Source organism: Lissotriton vulgaris, chromosome 12, assembly GCF_964263255.1.
Source record: "Lissotriton vulgaris chromosome 12, aLisVul1.2, whole genome shotgun sequence".
Classification (NCBI taxonomy): Eukaryota; Metazoa; Chordata; class Amphibia; order Caudata; family Salamandridae; genus Lissotriton; species Lissotriton vulgaris.
In genome coordinates this window covers 445,734,728-445,753,882 of record NC_141700.1, presented here as the reverse complement: position 1 = coordinate 445,753,882, position 19,155 = coordinate 445,734,728, and the positions used below count along the sequence as shown (strand labels likewise).

Below are 19,155 nucleotides of genomic sequence, written 5' to 3'. Positions count from 1 at the left end.
AGATGAATCAATTGCATATAGGTGATGAATTGTTATTTATTGCTAAAACACATGGAAAAAACATTAATGGTTCTAAGTTCTAACACTAAGTATGAAAATCTCTTTTGTATTGTAATTTTTTTAGAGTCATATTAGTTTCTTCATGTTGATATTATATAAGTATAACTTCATGGTAAACCTCTGAAATTAAGCTTTCCAAATCTCCCGGGTTAACTATCATTAGCACTTCTTCACATGCTGGACTTCAAGGAAATTGTGCAAAACGGCCTGTTAGCTCAGATGGTTAGAGCGTGGTGCTAATAACGCCAAGGTCACAGGTTCGATCCCTGTACAGGCCAAGTTTAATTGTTTGAAAAAAGATTAATTTTTCTTGTGTCTCATTTTTGACTGTTTATCACCTTGGATCAAACACTGCTTGAAGGATTGGATAAATACATTTGATAAAGTTGTAGAATTAATTATTATTCTGAAAGCTCCTGGAATATCTATTAATGGTTCTAAGTTCTAACGCCAAGTAACTTAATCTCTTATTTATTGCAATTTATTGAGGTCATTTTTGTTTTGTCTTGTTGATGAAATATAAAGATAGCATGAATGTAAACAGCTGAATATAAGCTTTCCAATTATCCCGGGTTAACAATCAGTAGCATTTCATCATCTGCTATTTCTTCAATAGTATGCTATATATTTAGTGAGCCTATTAGTTTAGTCTTTAGAGCATAAAGGTAAAAATGCCAAGGACATACTTTCAATCAGTCTCCAAGCCAATACTTGATGCTCCTTTAATGTTGAAAATAGATGTATTTTCTTCTGTATCATGTGTATCTCTATATTTCCTTTGAGGGGAAGCTGATAGAATGATTAAATGAACTAATTGCATATAGGTGATGAATTGTTATTTATTCCTAAAACACATGGAAAAAACATAAATGGTTCTAAGTTCTAACACTAAGTATTAAAATCTCTTTTGTATTGTAATTTTTTTAAAGTCATATTATTTTCTTCATGTTGATAATATATATTTATAAGTTCATGGTAAACCTCTGAAATTAAGCTTTCCAAATCTCCCGGGTTAACTTTCATTAGCACTTCTTCATATGCTGGACTTCCAGCAATTCATGCAAAACGGCCTGTTAGCTCAGATGGTTAGAGCGTGGTGCTAATAACGCCAAGGTCACAGGTTCGATCCCTGTACAGGCCAAGTTTAATTGTTTGAAAAAAGATTCATTTTTCTTGTGTCTCATTTTTGACTGTTTATCACCTTGGATCAAACACTGCTTGAAGGATTGGATAAATACATTTGATAAAGTTGTAGAATTAATTATTATTCTGAAAGCTCCTGGAATATCTATTAATGGTTCTAAGTTCTAACGCCAAGTAACTTAATCTCTTATTTATTGCAATTTATTGAGGTCATTTTTGTTTTGTCTTGTTGATGAAATATAAAGATAGCATGAATGTAAACAGCTGAATATAAGCTTTCCAATTATCCCGGGTTAACAATCAGTAGCATTTCATCATCTGCTATTTCTTCAATAGTATGCTATATATTTAGTGAGCCTATTAGTTTAGTCTTTAGAGCATAAAGGTAAAAATGCCAAGGACATACTTTCAATCAGTCTCCAAGCCAATACTTGATGCTCCTTTAATGTTGAAAATAGATGTATTTTCTTCTGTATCATGTGTATGTCTATATTTCCTTTGAGGGGAAGCTGATAGAATGATTAGATGAATCAATTGCATATAGGTGATGAATTGTTATTTATTGCTAAAACACATGGAAAAAACATTAATGGTTTTAAGTTCTAACACTAAGTATGAAAATCTCTTTTGTATTGTAATTTTTTTAAAGTCATATTAGTTTCTTCATGTTGATATTATATCTTTATAACTTCATGGTAAACCTCTGAAATTAAGCTTTCCAAATCTCCCGGGTTAACTATCATTAGCACTTCTTCATATGCTGGACTTCCAGAAATTGTGCAAAACGGCCTGTTAGCTCAGATGGTTAGAGCGTGGTGCTAATAATGCCAAGGTCACAGGTTCGATCCCTGTACAGACCAAGTTTAATTGTTTGAAAAAAGATTAATTTTTCTTGTGTCTCATTTTTGATTGTTTATCACCGTGGATCAAACACTGCTTGAAGGATTGGATAAATACATTTCATATAGTTGTAGAATTAATTATTATTCTGAAAGCTCCTGGAATATCTATTAATGGTTCTAAGTTCTAACGCCAAGTAACTAAATCTCTTATTTATTGCAATTTATTGAGGTCATTTTTGTTTTGTCTTGTTGATGAAATATAAAGATAGTATGAATGTAAACAGCTGAATATAAGCTTTCCAACTATCTCGGGTTAACAATCAATAGCACTTCTTCATCTGCTATTTCTTCAATGGTATGCTATATATTTATTGAGCCTATTAGTTTAGTCTTTAGAGCATAAAGTTAAAAATGCCAAGGACATACCTTCAATCAGTCTCCAAGCCAATACTTGATGCTCCTTTAATGTTGAAAATAGATGTATTTTCTTCTGTATCATGTGTATCTCTATATTTCCTTTGAGGGGAAGCTGATAGAATGATTAAATGAATCAATTGCATATAGGTGATGAATTGTTATTTATTGCTAAAACACATGGAAAAAACATTAATGGTTCTAAGTTCCAAAACTAAGTATGAACATCTCTTTTGTATTGTAATTTTTTTAAAGTCATATTAGTTTCTTCATGTTGATATTATATATTTATAACTTCATGGTAAACCTCTGAAATTAAGCTTTCCAAATCTCCCAGGTTAACTATCATTAGCACTTCTTCATATGTTGGACTTCCAGGAAATTGTGCAAACGGCCTGTTAGCTCAGATGGTTAGAGCGTGGTGCTAATAACGCCAAGGTCACAGGTTCGATCCCTGTACAGGCCAAGTTTAATTGTTTGAAAAAAGATTAATTTTTCTTGTGTCTCATTTTTGACTGTTTATCACCTTGGATCAAACACTGCTTGAAGGATTGGATAAATACATTTGATATAGTTGTAGAATTAATTATTATTCTGAAAGCTCCTGAAATATCTATTAATGGTTCTAAGTTCTAACGCCAAGTAACTAAATCTCTTATTTATTGCAATTTATTGAGGTCATTTTTGTTTTGTCTTGTTGATGAAATATAAAGATAGTATGAATGTAAACAGCTGAATATAAGCTTTCCAACTATCCCGGGTTAACAATCGGTAGCACTTCATCATCTGCTATTTCTTCAATAGTATGCTATATATTTAGTGAGCCTATTAGTTTAGTCTTTAGAGCATAAAGTTAAAAATGCCAAGCACATACTTTCAATTAATCTCCTAGCCAATACTTGATGCTCCTTTAATGTTGAAAATAGATGTATTTTCTTCTGTATCATGTGTATCTCTATATTTTGTTTGAGGGGAAGCTGATAGAATGATTAAATGAATCAATTGCATATAGGTGATGAATTGTTATTTATTGCTAAAACACATGGAAAAAACATTAATGGTTCTAAGTTCTAACAGTAAGTATGAAAATCTCTTTTGTATTGTAATTTTTTTAAAGTCATATTAGTTTCTTCATGTTGATATTATATATTTATAACTTCATGGTAAACCTCTGAAATTAAGCTTTCCAAATCTCCCGGGTTAACTATCATTAGCACTTCTTCATATGCTGGACTTCCAGCAGTTCATGCAAAATGCCCTGTTAGCTCAGATGGTTAGAGCGTGGTGCTAATAACGCCAAGGTCACAGGTTCGATCCCTGTACAGGCCAAGTTTAATTGTTTGAAAAAAGATTAATTTTTCTTGTGTCTCATTTTTGACTGCTTATCACCTTGGATCAAACACTGCTTGAAGGATTGGATGAATACATTTCATATAGTTGTAGAATTAATTATTATTCTGAAAGCTCCTGGAATATCTATTAATGGTTCTAAGTTCTAACGCCAAGTAACTAAATCTCTTATTTATTGCAATTTATTGAGGTCATTTTTGTTTTGTCTTGTTGATGAAATATAAAGATAGTATGAATGTAAACAGCTGAATATAAGCTTTCCAACTATCTCGGGTTAACAATCAATAGCACTTCTTCATCTGCTATTTCTTCAATGGTATGCTATATATTTATTGAGCCTATTAGTTTAGTCTTTAGAGCATAAAGTTAAAAATGCCAAGGACATACCTTCAATCAGTCTCCAAGCCAATACTTGATGCTCCTTTAATGTTGAAAATAGATGTATTTTCTTCTGTATCATGTGTATCTCTATATTTCCTTTGAGGGGAAGCTGATAGAATGATTAAATGAATCAATTGCATATAGGTGATGAATTGTTATTTATTGCTAAAACACATGGAAAAAACATTAATGGTTCTAAGTTCTAAAACTAAGTATGAACATCTCTTTTGTATTGTAATTTTTTTAAAGTCATATTAGTTTCTTCATGTTGATATTATATATTTATAACTTCATGGTAAACCTCTGAAATTAAGCTTTCCAAATCTCCCAGGTTAACTATCATTAGCACTTCTTCATATGTTGGACTTCCAAGAAATTGTGCAAACGGCCTGTTAGCTCAGATGGTTAGAGCGTGGTGCTAATAACGCCAAGGTCACAGGTTCGATCCCTGTACAGGCCAAGTTTAATTGTTTGAAAAAAGATTAATTTTTCTTGTGTCTCATTTTTGACTGTTTATCACCTTGGATCAAACACTGCTTGAAGGATTGGATAAATACATTTGATATAGTTGTAGAATTAATTATTATTCTGAAAGCTCCTGAAATATCTATTAATGGTTCTAAGTTCTAACGCCAAGTAACTAAATCTCTTATTTATTGCAATTTATTGAGGTCATTTTTGTTTTGTCTTGTTGATGAAATATAAAGATAGTATGAATGTAAACAGCTGAATATAAGCTTTCCAACTATCCCGGGTTAACAATCGGTAGCACTTCATCATCTGCTATTTCTTCAATAGTATGCTATATATTTAGTGAGCCTATTAGTTTAGTCTTTAGAGCATAAAGTTAAAAATGCCAAGCACATACTTTCAATCAATCTCCTAGCCAATACTTGATGCTCCTTTAATGTTGAAAATAGATGTATTTTCTTCTGTATCATGTGTATCTCTATATTTTGTTTGAGGGGAAGCTGATAGAATGATTAAATGAATCAATTGCATATAGGTGATGAATTGTTATTTATTGCTAAAACACATGGAAAAAACATTAATGGTTCTAAGTTCTAACAGTAAGTATGAAAATCTCTTTTGTATTGTAATTTTTTTAAAGTCATATTAGTTTCTTCATGTTGATATTATATATTTATAACTTCATGGTAAACCTCTGAAATTAAGCTTTCCAAATCTCCCGGGTTAACTATCATTAGCACTTCTTCATATGCTGGACTTCCAGCAATTCATGCAAAATGCCCTGTTAGCTCAGATGGTTAGAGCGTGGTGCTAATAACGCCAAGGTCACAGGTTCGATCCCTGTACAGGCCAAGTTTAATTGTTTGAAAAAAGATTAATTTTTCTTGTGTCTCATTTTTGACTGTTTATCACCTTGGATCAAACACTGCTTGAAGGATTGGATGAATACATTTCATATAGTTGTAGAATTAATTATTATTCTGAAAGCTCCTGGAATATCTATTAATGGTTCTAAGTTCTAACTCCAAGTAACTAAATCTCTTCTTTATTGCAATTCATTGAGGTCATTTTTGTTTTGTCTTGTTGATGAAATATAAAGATAGTATGAATGTAAACAGCTGAATATAAGCTTTCCAACTATCCCGGGTTAACAATCAGTAGCACTTCATCATCTGCTATTTCTTCAATAGTATGCTATATATTTAGTGAGCCTATTAGTTTAGTCTTTAGAGCAAAAAGTTAAAAATAGCAAGGACATATTTTCAATCAGTCTCCAAGCCAATACTTGATGCTCCTTTAATGTTGAAAATAGATGTATTTTCTTCTGTATCATGTGTATGTCTATATTTCCTTTGAGGGGAAGCTGATAGAATGATTAGATGAATAAATTGCATATAGGTGATGAATTGTTATTTATTGCTAAAACAGATGGAAAAAACATTAATGGTTCTAAGTTCTAACACTAAGTATGAAAATCTCTTTTGTATTGTAATTTTTTTAGAGTCATATTAGTTTCTTCATGTTGATATTATATAAGTATAACTTCATGGTAAACCTCTGAAATTAAGCTTTCCAAATCTCCCGGGTTAACTATCATTAGCACTTCTTCACATGCTGGACTTCAAGGAAATTGTGCAAAACGGCCTGTTAGCTCAGATGGTTAGAGCGTGGTGCTAATAACGCCAAGGTCACAGGTTCGATCCCTGTACAGGCCAAGTTTAATTGTTTGAAAAAAGATTAATTTTTCTTGTGTCTCATTTTTGACTGTTTATCACCTTGGATCAAACACTGCTTGAAGGATTGGATAAATACATTTGATAAAGTTGTAGAATTAATTATTATTCTGAAAGCTCCTGGAATATCTATTAATGGTTCTAAGTTCTAACGCCAAGTAACTTAATCTCTTATTTATTGCAATTTATTGAGGTCATTTTTGTTTTGTCTTGTTGATGAAATATAAAGATAGTATGAATGTAAACAGCTGAATATAAGCTTTCCAATTATCCCGGGTTAACAATCAGTAGCACTTCATCATCTGCTATTTCTTCAATAGTATGCTATATATTTAGTGAGCCTATTAGTTTAGTCTTTAGAGCATAAAGGTAAAAATGCCAAGGACATACTTTCAATCAGTCTCCAAGCCAATACTTGATGCTCCATTAATGTTGAAAATAGATGTATTTTCTTCTGTATCATGTGTATCTCTATATTTCCTTTGAGGGGAAGCTGATAGAATGATTAAATGAACCAATTGCATATAGGTGATGAATTGTTATTTATTCCTAAAACACATGGAAAAAACATAAATGGTTCTAAGTTCTAACACTAAGTATTAAAATCTCTTTTGTATTGTAATTTTTTTAAAGTCATATTATTTTCTTCATGTTGATAATATATATTTATAAGTTCATGGTAAACCTCTGAAATTAAGCTTTCCAAATCTCCCGGGTTAACTTTCATTAGCACTTCTTCATATGCTGGACTTCCAGCAATTCATGCAAAACGGCCTGTTAGCTCAGATGGTTAGAGCGTGGTGCTAATAACGCCAAGGTCACAGGTTCGATCCCTGTACAGGCCAAGTTTAATTGTTTGTAAAAAGATACATTTTTCTTGTGTCTCATTTTTGACTGTTTATCACCTTGGATCAAACGGAGCTTGAAGGATTGGATGAATATATTTCGTATAGTTGTAGAATTAATTATTATTCTGAAAGCTCCTGGAATATCTATTAATGGTTCTAAGTTCTAACGCCAAGTAACTAAATCTATTATTTATTGCAATTCATTGAGGTCATTTTTGTTTTGTCTTGTTGATGAAATATAAAGATAGTATGAATGTAAACAGCTGAATATAAGCTTTCCAACTATCCCGGGTTAACAATCAGTAGCACTTCATCATCTGCTATTTCTTCAATAGTATGCTATATATTTAGTGAGCCTATTAGTTTAGTCTTTAGAGCATAAAGTTAAAAATGCCAAGGACATACTTTCAATCAGTCTCCAAGCCAATACTTGATGCTCCTTTAATGTTGAAAATAGATGTATTTTCTTCTGTATCATGTGTATGTCTATATTTCCTTTGAGGGGAAGCTGATAGAATGATTAGATGAATCAATTGCATATAGGTGATGAATTGTTATTTATTGCTAAAACACATGGAAAAAACATTAATGGTTTTAAGTTCTAACACTAAGTATGAAAATCTCTTTTGTAAGGTAATTTTTTTAAAGTCATATTAGTTTCTTCATGTTGATATTATATCTTTATAACTTCATGGTAAACCTCTGAAATTAAGCTTTCCAAATCTCCCGGGTTAACTATCATTAGCACTTCTTCATATGCTGGACTTCCAGGAAATTGTGCAAAACGGCCTGTTAGCTCAGATGGTTAGAGCGTGGTGCTAATAAGGCCAAGGTCACAGGTTCGATCCCTGTACAGGCCAAGTTTAATTGTTTGAAAAAAGATTAATTTTTCTTGTGTCTCATTTTTGACTGTTTATCACCTTGGATCAAACACTGCTTGAAGGATTGGATAAATACATTTGATATAGTTGTAGAATTAATTATTATTCTGAAAGCTCCTGGAATATCTATTAATGGTTCTAAGTTCTAACGCCAAGTAACTAAATCTCTTATTTATTGCAATTCATTGAGGTCATTTTTGTTTTGTCTTGTTGATGAAATATAAAGATAGTATGAATGTAAACAGCTGAATATAAGCTTTCCAACTATCCCGGGTTAACAATCGGTAGCACTTCATCATCTGCTATTTCTTCAATAGTATGCTATATATTTAGTGAGCCTATTAGTTTAGTCTTTAGAGCATAAAGTTAAAAATGCCAAGCACATACTTTCAATCAATCTCCTAGCCAATACTTGATGCTCCTTTAATGTTGAAAATAGATGTATTTTCTTCTGTATCATGTGTATCTCTATATTTTGTTTGAGGGGAAGCTAAGAGAATGATTAAATGAATCAATTGCATATAGGTGATGAATTGTTATTTATTGCTAAAACACATGGAAAAAACATTAATGGTTCTAAGTTCTAACACTAAGTATGAACATCTCTTTTGTATTGTAATTATTTTAAAGTCATATTAGTTTCTTCATGTTGATATTATATATTTATAACTTCATGGTAAACCTCTGAAATTAAGCTTTCCAAATCTCCCGGGTTAACTATCATTAGCACTTCTTCATATGCTGGACCTCCAGGAAGTTGTGCAAAACGGCCTGTTAGCTCAGATGGTTAGAGCGTGGTGCTAATTACACCAAGGTCACAGGTTCTATCCCTGTACAGGCCAAGTTTAATTGATTGTAAAAAGATTAATTTTTCTTTTGTCTCATTTTTGACTGTTTATCACCTTGGATGAAACGCTGCTTGAAGGATTGGATGAATACATTTGATAAAGTTGTAGAATTAATTATTATTCTGAAAGCTCCTGGAATATCTATTAATGGTTCTAAGTTCTAACACCAAGTAACTTAATCTCTTATTTATTGCAATTTATTGAGGTCATTTTTGTTTTGTCTTGTTGATGAAATATAAAGATAGTATGAATGTAAACAGCTGAATATAAGCTTTCCAACTATCTCGGGTTAACAATCAATAGCACTTCTTCATCTGCTATTTCTTCAATGGTATGCTATATATTTATTGAGCCTATTAGTTTAGTCTTTAGAGCATAAAGTTAAAAATGCCAAGGACATACTTTCAATCAGTCTCCAAGCCAATACTTGATGCTCCTTTAATGTTGAAAATAGATGTATTTTCTTCTGTATCATGTGTATCTCTATATTTCCTTTGAGGGGAAGCTGATAGAATGATTTAATGAATCAATTGCATATAGGTGATGAATTGTTATTTATTGCTAAAACACATGGAAAAAACATTAATGGTTCTAAGTTCTAACACTAAGTATGAACATCTCTTTTGTATTGTAATTATTTTAAAGTCATATTAGTTTCTTCATGTTGATATTATATATTTATAACTTCATGGTAAACCTCTGAAATTAAGCTTTCCAAATCTCCCGGGTTAACTATCATTAGCACTTCTTCATATGCTGGACCTCCAGGTATTTGTGCAAAACGGCCTGTTAGCTCAGATGGTTAGAGCGTGGTGCTAATTACACCAAGGTCACAGGTTATATCCCTGTACAGGCTAAGTTTAATTGATTGTAAAAAGATTAATTTTTCTTTTGTCTCATTTTTGACTGTTTATCACCTTGGATGAAACGCTGCTTGAAGGATTGGATGAATACATTTGATATAGTTGTAGAATTAATTATTATTCTGAAAGCTCCTGGAATATCTATTAATGGTTCTAAGTTCAAACGCCAAGTGACTAAATCTCTTATTTATTGCAATTCATTGAGGTCATTTTTGTTTTGTCTTGTTGATGAAATATAAAGATAGTATGAATGTAAACAGCTGAATATAAGCTTTCCAACTATCCCGGGTTAACAATTGGTAGCACTTCATCATCTGCTATTTCTTCAATAGTATGCTATATATTTAGTGAGCCTATTAGTTTAGTCTTTAGAGCAAAAAGTTAAAAATGCCAAGGACATATTTTCAATCAGTCTCCAAGCCAATACTTGTGCTCCTTTAATGTTGAAAATAGATGTATTTTCTTCTGTATCATGTGTATCTCTATATTTCCTTTGAGGGGAAGCTGATAGAATGATTAAATGAATCAATTGCATATAGGTGATGAATTGTTATTTATTGCTAAAACACATGGAAAAAACATTAATGGTTCTAAGTTCTAAAACTAAGTATGAACATCTCTTTTGTATTGTAATTTTTTTAAAGTCATATTAGTTTCTTCATGTTGATATTATATATTTATAACTTCATGGTAAACCTCTGAAATTAAGCTTTCCAAATCTCCCAGGTTAACTATCATTAGCACTTCTTCATATGTTGGACTTCCAGGAAATTGTGCAAAACGGCCTGTTAGCTCAGATGGTTAGAGCGTGGTGCTAATAACGCCAAGGTCACAGGTTCGATCCCTGTACAGGCCAAGTTTAATTGTTTGAAAAAAGATTAATTTTTCTTGTGTCTCATTTTTGACTGTTTATCACCTTGGATCAAACACTGCTTGAAGGATTGGATAAATACATTTGATATAGTTGTAGAATTAATTATTATTCTGAAAGCTCCTGGAATATCTATTAATGGTTCTAAGTTCTAACGCCAAGTAACTAAATCTTCTATTTATTGCAATTTATTGAGGTCATTTTTGTTTTGTCTTGTTGATGAAATATAAAGATAGTATGAATGTAAACAGCTGAATATAAGCTTTCCAACTATCCCGGGTTAACAATCGGTAGCACTTCATCATCTGCTATTTCTTCAATAGTATGCTATATATTTAGTGAGCCTATTAGTTTAGTCTTTAGAGCATAAAGTTAAAAATGCCAAGCACATACTTTCAATTAATCTCCTAGCCAATACTTGATGCTCCTTTAATGTTGAAAATAGATGTATTTTCTTCTGTATCATGTGTATCTCTATATTTTGTTTGAGGGGAAGCTGATAGAATGATTAAATGAATCAATTGCATATAGGTGATGAATTGTTATTTATTGCTAAAACACATGGAAAAAACATTAATGGTTCTAAGTTCTAACAGTAAGTATGAAAATCTCTTTTGTATTGTAATTTTTTTAAAGTCATATTAGTTTCTTCATGTTGATATTATATATTTATAACTTCATGGTAAACCTCTGAAATTAAGCTTTCCAAATCTCCCGGGTTAACTATCATTAGCACTTCTTCATATGCTGGACTTCCAGCAATTCATGCAAAATGCCCTGTTAGCTCAGATGGTTAGAGCGTGGTGCTAATAACGCCAAGGTCACAGGTTCGATCCCTGTACAGGCCAAGTTTAATTGTTTGAAAAAAGAGTAATTTTTCTTGTGTCTCATTTTTGACTGTTTATCACCTTGGATCAAACACTGCTTGAAGGATTGGATGAATACATTTCATATAGTTGTAGAATTAATTATTATTCTGAAAGCTCCTGGAATATCTATTAATGGTTCTAAGTTCTAACTCCAAGTAACTAAATCTCTTCTTTATTGCAATTCATTGAGGTCATTTTTGTTTTGTCTTGTTGATGAAATATAAAGATAGTATGAATGTAAAGAGCTGAATATAAGCTTTCCAACTATCCCGGGTTAACAATCAGTAGCACTTCATCATCTGCTATTTCTTCAATAGTATGCTATATATTTAGTGAGCCTATTAGTTTAGTCTTTAGAGCAAAAAGTTAAAAATAGCAAGGACATATTTTCAATCAGTCTCCAAGCCAATACTTGATGCTCCTTTAATGTTGAAAATAGATGTATTTGCTTCTGTATCATGTGTATGTCTATATTTCCTTTGAGGGGAAGCTGATAGAATGATTAGATGAATCAATTGCATATAGGTGATGAATTGTTATTTATTGCTAAAACAGATGGAAAAAACATTAATGGTTCTAAGTTCTAACACTAAGTATGAAAATCTCTTTTGTATTGTAATTTTTTTAGAGTCATATTAGTTTCTTCATGTTGATATTATATAAGTATAACTTCATGGTAAACCTCTGAAATTAAGCTTTCCAAATCTCCCGGGTTAACTATCATTAGCACTTCTTCACATGCTGGACTTCAAGGAAATTGTGCAAAACGGCCTGTTAGCTCAGATGGTTAGAGCGTGGTGCTAATAACGCCAAGGTCACAGGTTCGATCCCTGTACAGGCCAAGTTTAATTGTTTGAAAAAAGATTAATTTTTCTTGTGTCTCATTTTTGACTGTTTATCACCTTGGATCAAACACTGCTTGAAGGATTGGATAAATACATTTGATAAAGTTGTAGAATTAATTATTATTCTGAAAGCTCCTGGAATATCTATTAATGGTTCTAAGTTCTAACGCCAAGTAACTTAATCTCTTATTTATTGCAATTTATTGAGGTCATTTTTGTTTTGTCTTGTTGATGAAATATAAAGATAGTATGAATGTAAACAGCTGAATATAAGCTTTCCAATTATCCCGGGTTAACAATCAGTAGCACTTCATCATCTGCTATTTCTTCAATAGTATGCTATATATTTAGTGAGCCTATTAGTTTAGTCTTTAGAGCATAAAGGTAAAAATGCCAAGGACATACTTTCAATCAGTCTCCAAGACAATACTTGATGCTCCTTTAATGTTGAAAATAGATGTATTTTCTTCTGTATCATGTGTATCTCTATATTTCCTTTGAGGGGAAGCTGATAGAATGATTAAATGAACCAATTGCATATAGGTGATGAATTGTTATTTATTCCTAAAACACATGGAAAAAACATAAATGGTTCTAAGTTCTAACACTAAGTATTAAAATCTCTTTTGTATTGTAATTTTTTTAAAGTCATATTATTTTCTTCATGTTGATAATATATATTTATAAGTTCATGGTAAACCTCTGAAATTAAGCTTTCCAAATCTCCCGGGTTAACTTTCATTAGCACTTCTTCATATGCTGGACTTCCAGCAATTCATGCAAAACGGCCTGTTAGCTCAGATGGTTAGAGCGTGGTGCTAATAACGCCAAGGTCACAGGTTCGATCCCTGTACAGGCCAAGTTTAATTGTTTGTAAAAAGATACATTTTTCTTGTGTCTCATTTTTGACTGTTTATCACCTTGGATCAAACGGAGCTTGAAGGATTGGATGAATATATTTCGTATAGTTGTAGAATTAATTATTATTCTGAAAGCTCCTGGAATATCTATTAATGGTTCTAAGTTCTAACGCCAAGTAACTAAATCTATTATTTATTGCAATTCATTGAGGTCATTTTTGTTTTGTCTTGTTGATGAAATATAAAGATAGTATGAATGTAAACAGCTGAATATAAGCTTTCCAACTATCCCGGGTTAACAATCAGTAGCACTTCATCATCTGCTATTTCTTCAATAGTATGCTATATATTTAGTGAGCCTATTAGTTTAGTCTTTAGAGCATAAAGTTAAAAATGCCAAGGACATACTTTCAATCAGTCTCCAAGCCAATACTTGATGCTCCTTTAATGTTGAAAATAGATGTATTTTCTTCTGTATCATGTGTATGTCTATATTTCCTTTGAGGGGAAGCTGATAGAATGATTAGATGAATCAATTGCATATAGGTGATGAATTGTTATTTATTGCTAAAACACATGGAAAAAACATTAATGGTTTTAAGTTCTAACACTAAGTATGAAAATCTCTTTTGTAAGGTAATTTTTTTAAAGTCATATTAGTTTCTTCATGTTGATATTATATCTTTATAACTTCATGGTAAACCTCTGAAATTAAGCTTTCCAAATCTCCCGGGTTAACTATCATTAGCACTTCTTCATATGCTGGACTTCCAGGAAATTGTGCAAAACGGCCTGTTAGCTCAGATGGTTAGAGCGTGGTGCTAATAAGGCCAAGGTCACAGGTTCGATCCCTGTACAGGCCAAGTTTAATTGTTTGAAAAAAGATTAATTTTTCTTGTGTCTCATTTTTGACTGTTTATCACCTTGGATCAAACACTGCTTGAAGGATTGGATAAATACATTTGATATAGTTGTAGAATTAATTATTATTCTGAAAGCTCCTGGAATATCTATTAATGGTTCTAAGTTCTAACGCCAAGTAACTAAATCTCTTATTTATTGCAATTCATTGAGGTCATTTTTGTTTTGTCTTGTTGATGAAATATAAAGATAGTATGAATGTAAACAGCTGAATATAAGCTTTCCAACTATCCCGGGTTAACAATCGGTAGCACTTCATCATCTGCTATTTCTTCAATAGTATGCTATATATTTAGTGAGCCTATTAGTTTAGTCTTTAGAGCATAAAGTTAAAAATGCCAAGCACATACTTTCAATCAATCTCCTAGCCAATACTTGATGCTCCTTTAATGTTGAAAATAGATGTATTTTCTTCTGTATCATGTGTATCTCTATATTTTGTTTGAGGGGAAGCTGAGAGAATGATTAAATGAATCAATTGCATATAGGTGATGAATTGTTATTTATTGCTAAAACACATGGAAAAAACATTAATGGTTCTAAGTTCTAACACTAAGTATGAACATCTCTTTTGTATTGTAATTATTTTAAAGTCATATTAGTTTCTTCATGTTGATATTATATATTTATAACTTCATGGTAAACCTCTGAAATTAAGCTTTCCAAATCTCCCGGGTTAACTATCATTAGCACTTCTTCATATGCTGGACCTCCAGGTATTTGTGCAAAACGGCCTGTTAGCTCAGATGGTTAGAGCGTGGTGCTAATTACACCAAGGTCACAGGTTATATCCCTGTACAGGCCAAGTTTAATTGATTGTAAAAAGATTAATTTTTCTTTTGTCTCATTTTTGACTGTTTATCACCTTGGATGAAACGCTGCTTGAAGGATTGGATGAATACATTTGATATAGTTGTAGAATTAATTATTATTCTGAAAGCTCCTGGAATATCTATTAATGGTTCTAAGTTCTAACGCCAAGTAACTAAATCTCTTATTTATTGCAATTCATTGAGGTCATTTTTGTTTTGTCTTGTTGATGAAATATAAAGATAGTATGAATGTAAACAGCTGAATATAAGCTTTCCAACTATCCCGGGTTAACAATTGGTAGCACTTCATCATCTGCTATTTCTTCAATAGTATGCTATATATTTAGTGAGCCTATTAGTTTAGTCTTTAGAGCAAAAAGTTAAAAATGCCAAGGACATATTTTCAATCAGTCTCCAAGCCAATACTTGTGCTCCTTTAATGTTGAAAATAGATGTATTTTCTTCTGTATCATGTGTATCTCTATATTTCCTTTGAGGGGAAGCTGATAGAATGATTAAATGAATCAATTGCATATAGGTGATGAATTGTTATTTATTGCTAAAACACATGGAAAAAACATTAATGGTTCTAAGTTCTAAAACTAAGTATGAACATCTCTTTTGTATTGTAATTTTTTTAAAGTCATATTAGTTTCTTCATGTTGATATTATATATTTATAACTTCATGGTAAACCTCTGAAATTAAGCTTTCCAAATCTCCCAGGTTAACTATCATTAGCACTTCTTCATATGTTGGACTTCCAGGAAATTGTGCAAAACGGCCTGTTAGCTCAGATGGTTAGAGCGTGGTGCTAATAACGCCAAGGTCACAGGTTCGATCCCTGTACAGGCCAAGTTTAATTGTTTGAAAAAAGATTAATTTTTCTTGTGTCTCATTTTTGACTGTTTATCACCTTGGATCAAACACTGCTTGAAGGATTGGATAAATACATTTGATATAGTTGTAGAATTAATTATTATTCTGAAAGCTCCTGGAATATCTATTAATGGTTCTAAGTTCTAACGCCAAGTAACTAAATCTTCTATTTATTGCAATTTATTGAGGTCATTTTTGTTTTGTCTTGTTGATGAAATATAAAGATAGTATGAATGTAAACAGCTGAATATAAGCTTTCCAACTATCCCGGGTTAACAATCGATAGCACTTCATCATCTGCTATTTCTTCAATGGTATGCTATATATTTATTGAGCCTATTAGTTTAGTCTTTAGAGCATAAAGTTAAAAATGCCAAGGACATACCTTCAATCAGTCTCCAAGCCAATACTTGATGCTCCTTTAATGTTGAAAATAGATGTATTTTCTTCTGTATCATGTGTATCTCTATATTTCCTTTGAGGGGAAGCTGATAGAGTGATTAAATGAATCAATTGCATATAGGTGATGAATTGTTATTTATTGCTAAAACACATGGAAAAAACATTAATGGTTCTAAGTTCTAACACTAAGTATGAAAATCTCTTTTGTATTGTAATTTTTTTAAAGTCATATTAGTTTCTTCATGTTGAAAATATATATTTATAAGTTCATGGTAAACCTCTGAAATTAAGCTTTCCAAATCTCCCGGGTTAACTATCATTAGCACTTCTTCATATGCTGGACTTCCAGGAGTTTATGCAAAATGGCCTGTTCGCTCAGATGGTTAGAGCGTGGTGCTAATAACGCCAAGGTCACAGGTTCGATCCCTGTACAGGCCAAGTTTAATTGTTTGAAAAAAGATTAATATTTCTTGTGTCTCATTTTTGATTGTTTATCACTGTGGATCAAACACTGCTTGAAGGATTGGATAAATACATTTCATATAGTTGTAGAATTAATTATTATTCTGAAAGCTCCTGGAATATCTATTAATGGTTCTAAGTTCTAACGCCAAGTAACTAAATCTCTTATTTATTGCAATTTATTGAGGTCATTTTTGTTTTGTCTTGTTGATGAAATATAAAGATAGTATGAATGTAAACAGCTGAATATAAGCTTTCCAACTATCTCGGGTTAACAATCAATAGCACTTCATCATCTGCTATTTCTTCAATGGTATGCTATATATTTATTGAGCCTATTAGTTTAGTCTTTAGAGCATAAAGTAAAAAATGCCAAGGACATACCTTCAATCAGTCTCCAAGCCAATACTTGATGCTCCTTTAATGTTGAAAATAGATGTATTTTCTTCTGTATCATGTGTATCTCTATATTTCCTTTGAGGGGAAGCTGATAGAATGATTAAATGAATCAATTGCATATAGGTGATGAATTGTTATTTATTGCTAAAACACATGGAAAAAACATTAATGGTTCTAAGTTCTAACACTAAGTATGAACATCTCTTTTGTATTGTAATTTTTTTAAAGTCATATTAGTTTCTTCATGTTGATATTATATATTTATAACTTCATGGAAAACCTCTGAAATTAAGCTTTCCAAATCTCCCGGGTTAACTATCATTAGCACTTCTTCATATGCTGGACTTACAGGACATTGTGCAAAATGGCCTGTTAGCTCAGATGGTTAGAGCGTGGTGCTAATAACGCCAAGGTCACAGGTTCGATCCCTGTACAGGCCAAGTTTAATTGTTTGAAAAAAGATTAATTTTTCTTGTGTCTCATTTTTGACTGTTTATCACCTTGGATCAAACACTGCTTGAAGGATTGGATAAATACGTTTGATATAGTTGTAGAATTAATTATTATTCTGAAAGCTCCTGGAATATCTATTAATGGTTCTAAGTTCTAACGCCAAGTAACTTAAACTCTTATTTATTGCAATTTATTGAGGTCATTTTTGTTTTGTCTTGTTGATGAAATATAAAGATAGTATGAATGTAAACAGCTGAATATAAGCTTTCCAACTATCCCGGGTTAACAATCGATAGCACTTCATCATCTGCTATTTCTTCAATGGTATGCTATATATTTATTGAGCCTATTAGTTTAGTCTTTAGAGCATAAAGTTAAAAATGCCAAGGACATACCTTCAATCAGTCTCCAAGCCAATACTTGATGCTCCTTTAATGTTGAAAATAGATGTATTGTCTTCTGTATCATGTGTATGTCTATATTTCCTTTGAGGGGAAGCTGATAGAACGATTAGATGAATCAATTGCATACAGGTGATGAATTGTTATTTATTGCTAAAACACATGGAAAAAACATTAATGGTTCTAAGTTCTAACACTAAGTATAAAAATCTCTTTTGTATTGTAATTTTTTTAAAGTCATATTAGTTTCTTCATGTTGAAAATATATATTTATAAGTTCATGGTAAACCTCTGAAATTAAGCTTTCCAAATCTCCCGGGTTAACTATCATTAGCACTTCTTCATATGCTGGACTTCCAGGAGTTTATGCAAAATGGCCTGTTCGCTCAGATGGTTAGAGCGTGGTGCTAATAACGCCAAGGTCACAGGTTCGATCCCTGTACAGGCCAAGTTTAATTGTTTGAAAAAAGATTAATTTTTCTTGTGTCTCATTTTTGACTGTTTATCACCTTGGATCAAACGCTGCTTGGAGGATTGGATGAATACATTTGATATAGTTGTAGAATTAATTATTATTCTGAAAGCTCCTGAAATATCTATTAATAGTTCTAAGTTCTAACGCCAAGTAACTAAATCTCTTATTTATTGCAATTTATTGAGGTCATTTTTGTTTTGTCTTGTTGATGAAATATAAAGATAGTATGAATGTAAACAGCTGAATATAAGCTTTCCAACTATCCCGGGTTAACAATCGGTAGCACTTCATCATCTGCTATTTCTTCAATAGTATGCTATATATTTAGTGAGCCTATTAGTTTAGTCTTTAGAGCATAAAGGTAAAAATGCCAAGGACATACTTTCAATCAATCTCCTAGCCAATACTTGATGCTCCTTTAATGTTGAAAATAGATGTATTTTCTTCTGTATCATGTGTATCTCTATATTTTCTTTGAGGGGAAGCTGATAGAATGATTAAATGAATCAATTGCATATAGGTGATGAATTGTTATTTATTGCTAAAACACATGGAAAAAACATTAATGGTTCTAAGTTCTAACACTAAGTATGAAAATCTCTTTTGTATTGTAATTTTTTTAAAGTCATATTAGTTTCTTCATGTTGATATTATATATTTATAACTTCATGGT

At 31.7% G+C, this 19,155-nt stretch overlaps 11 non-coding genes across 11 annotated transcripts; all 11 read left to right on the top strand.

Moving 5' to 3' along the window:
- The first annotated feature begins 264 nt into the window (after positions 1–264).
- TRNAI-AAU (transfer RNA isoleucine (anticodon AAU)) lies at positions 265–338 on the top strand. The gene has a single exon. It is a non-coding gene; the product is annotated as a tRNA-Ile (tRNA).
- Positions 339–1,127: 789 nt separating this feature from the next.
- Positions 1,128–1,201, top strand: TRNAI-AAU (transfer RNA isoleucine (anticodon AAU)). The gene has a single exon. It is a non-coding gene; the product is annotated as a tRNA-Ile (tRNA).
- Positions 1,202–2,851: 1,650 nt separating this feature from the next.
- Positions 2,852–2,925, top strand: TRNAI-AAU (transfer RNA isoleucine (anticodon AAU)). Its single transcript has one exon. It is a non-coding gene; the product is annotated as a tRNA-Ile (tRNA).
- Positions 2,926–4,576: 1,651 nt separating this feature from the next.
- Positions 4,577–4,650, top strand: TRNAI-AAU (transfer RNA isoleucine (anticodon AAU)). Its single transcript has one exon. It is a non-coding gene; the product is annotated as a tRNA-Ile (tRNA).
- Positions 4,651–6,302: 1,652 nt separating this feature from the next.
- Positions 6,303–6,376, top strand: TRNAI-AAU (transfer RNA isoleucine (anticodon AAU)). Its single transcript has one exon. It is a non-coding gene; the product is annotated as a tRNA-Ile (tRNA).
- A 789-nt stretch (positions 6,377–7,165) lies between these two features.
- On the top strand, positions 7,166–7,239 carry TRNAI-AAU (transfer RNA isoleucine (anticodon AAU)). The gene has a single exon. It is a non-coding gene; the product is annotated as a tRNA-Ile (tRNA).
- A 3,377-nt stretch (positions 7,240–10,616) lies between these two features.
- TRNAI-AAU (transfer RNA isoleucine (anticodon AAU)) lies at positions 10,617–10,690 on the top strand. The gene has a single exon. It is a non-coding gene; the product is annotated as a tRNA-Ile (tRNA).
- A 1,652-nt stretch (positions 10,691–12,342) lies between these two features.
- On the top strand, positions 12,343–12,416 carry TRNAI-AAU (transfer RNA isoleucine (anticodon AAU)). Its single transcript has one exon. It is a non-coding gene; the product is annotated as a tRNA-Ile (tRNA).
- A 789-nt stretch (positions 12,417–13,205) lies between these two features.
- Positions 13,206–13,279, top strand: TRNAI-AAU (transfer RNA isoleucine (anticodon AAU)). Its single transcript has one exon. It is a non-coding gene; the product is annotated as a tRNA-Ile (tRNA).
- Positions 13,280–15,793: 2,514 nt separating this feature from the next.
- TRNAI-AAU (transfer RNA isoleucine (anticodon AAU)) lies at positions 15,794–15,867 on the top strand. The gene has a single exon. It is a non-coding gene; the product is annotated as a tRNA-Ile (tRNA).
- A 1,652-nt stretch (positions 15,868–17,519) lies between these two features.
- On the top strand, positions 17,520–17,593 carry TRNAI-AAU (transfer RNA isoleucine (anticodon AAU)). The gene has a single exon. It is a non-coding gene; the product is annotated as a tRNA-Ile (tRNA).
- The last annotated feature ends 1,562 nt before the right edge of the window (positions 17,594–19,155 follow it).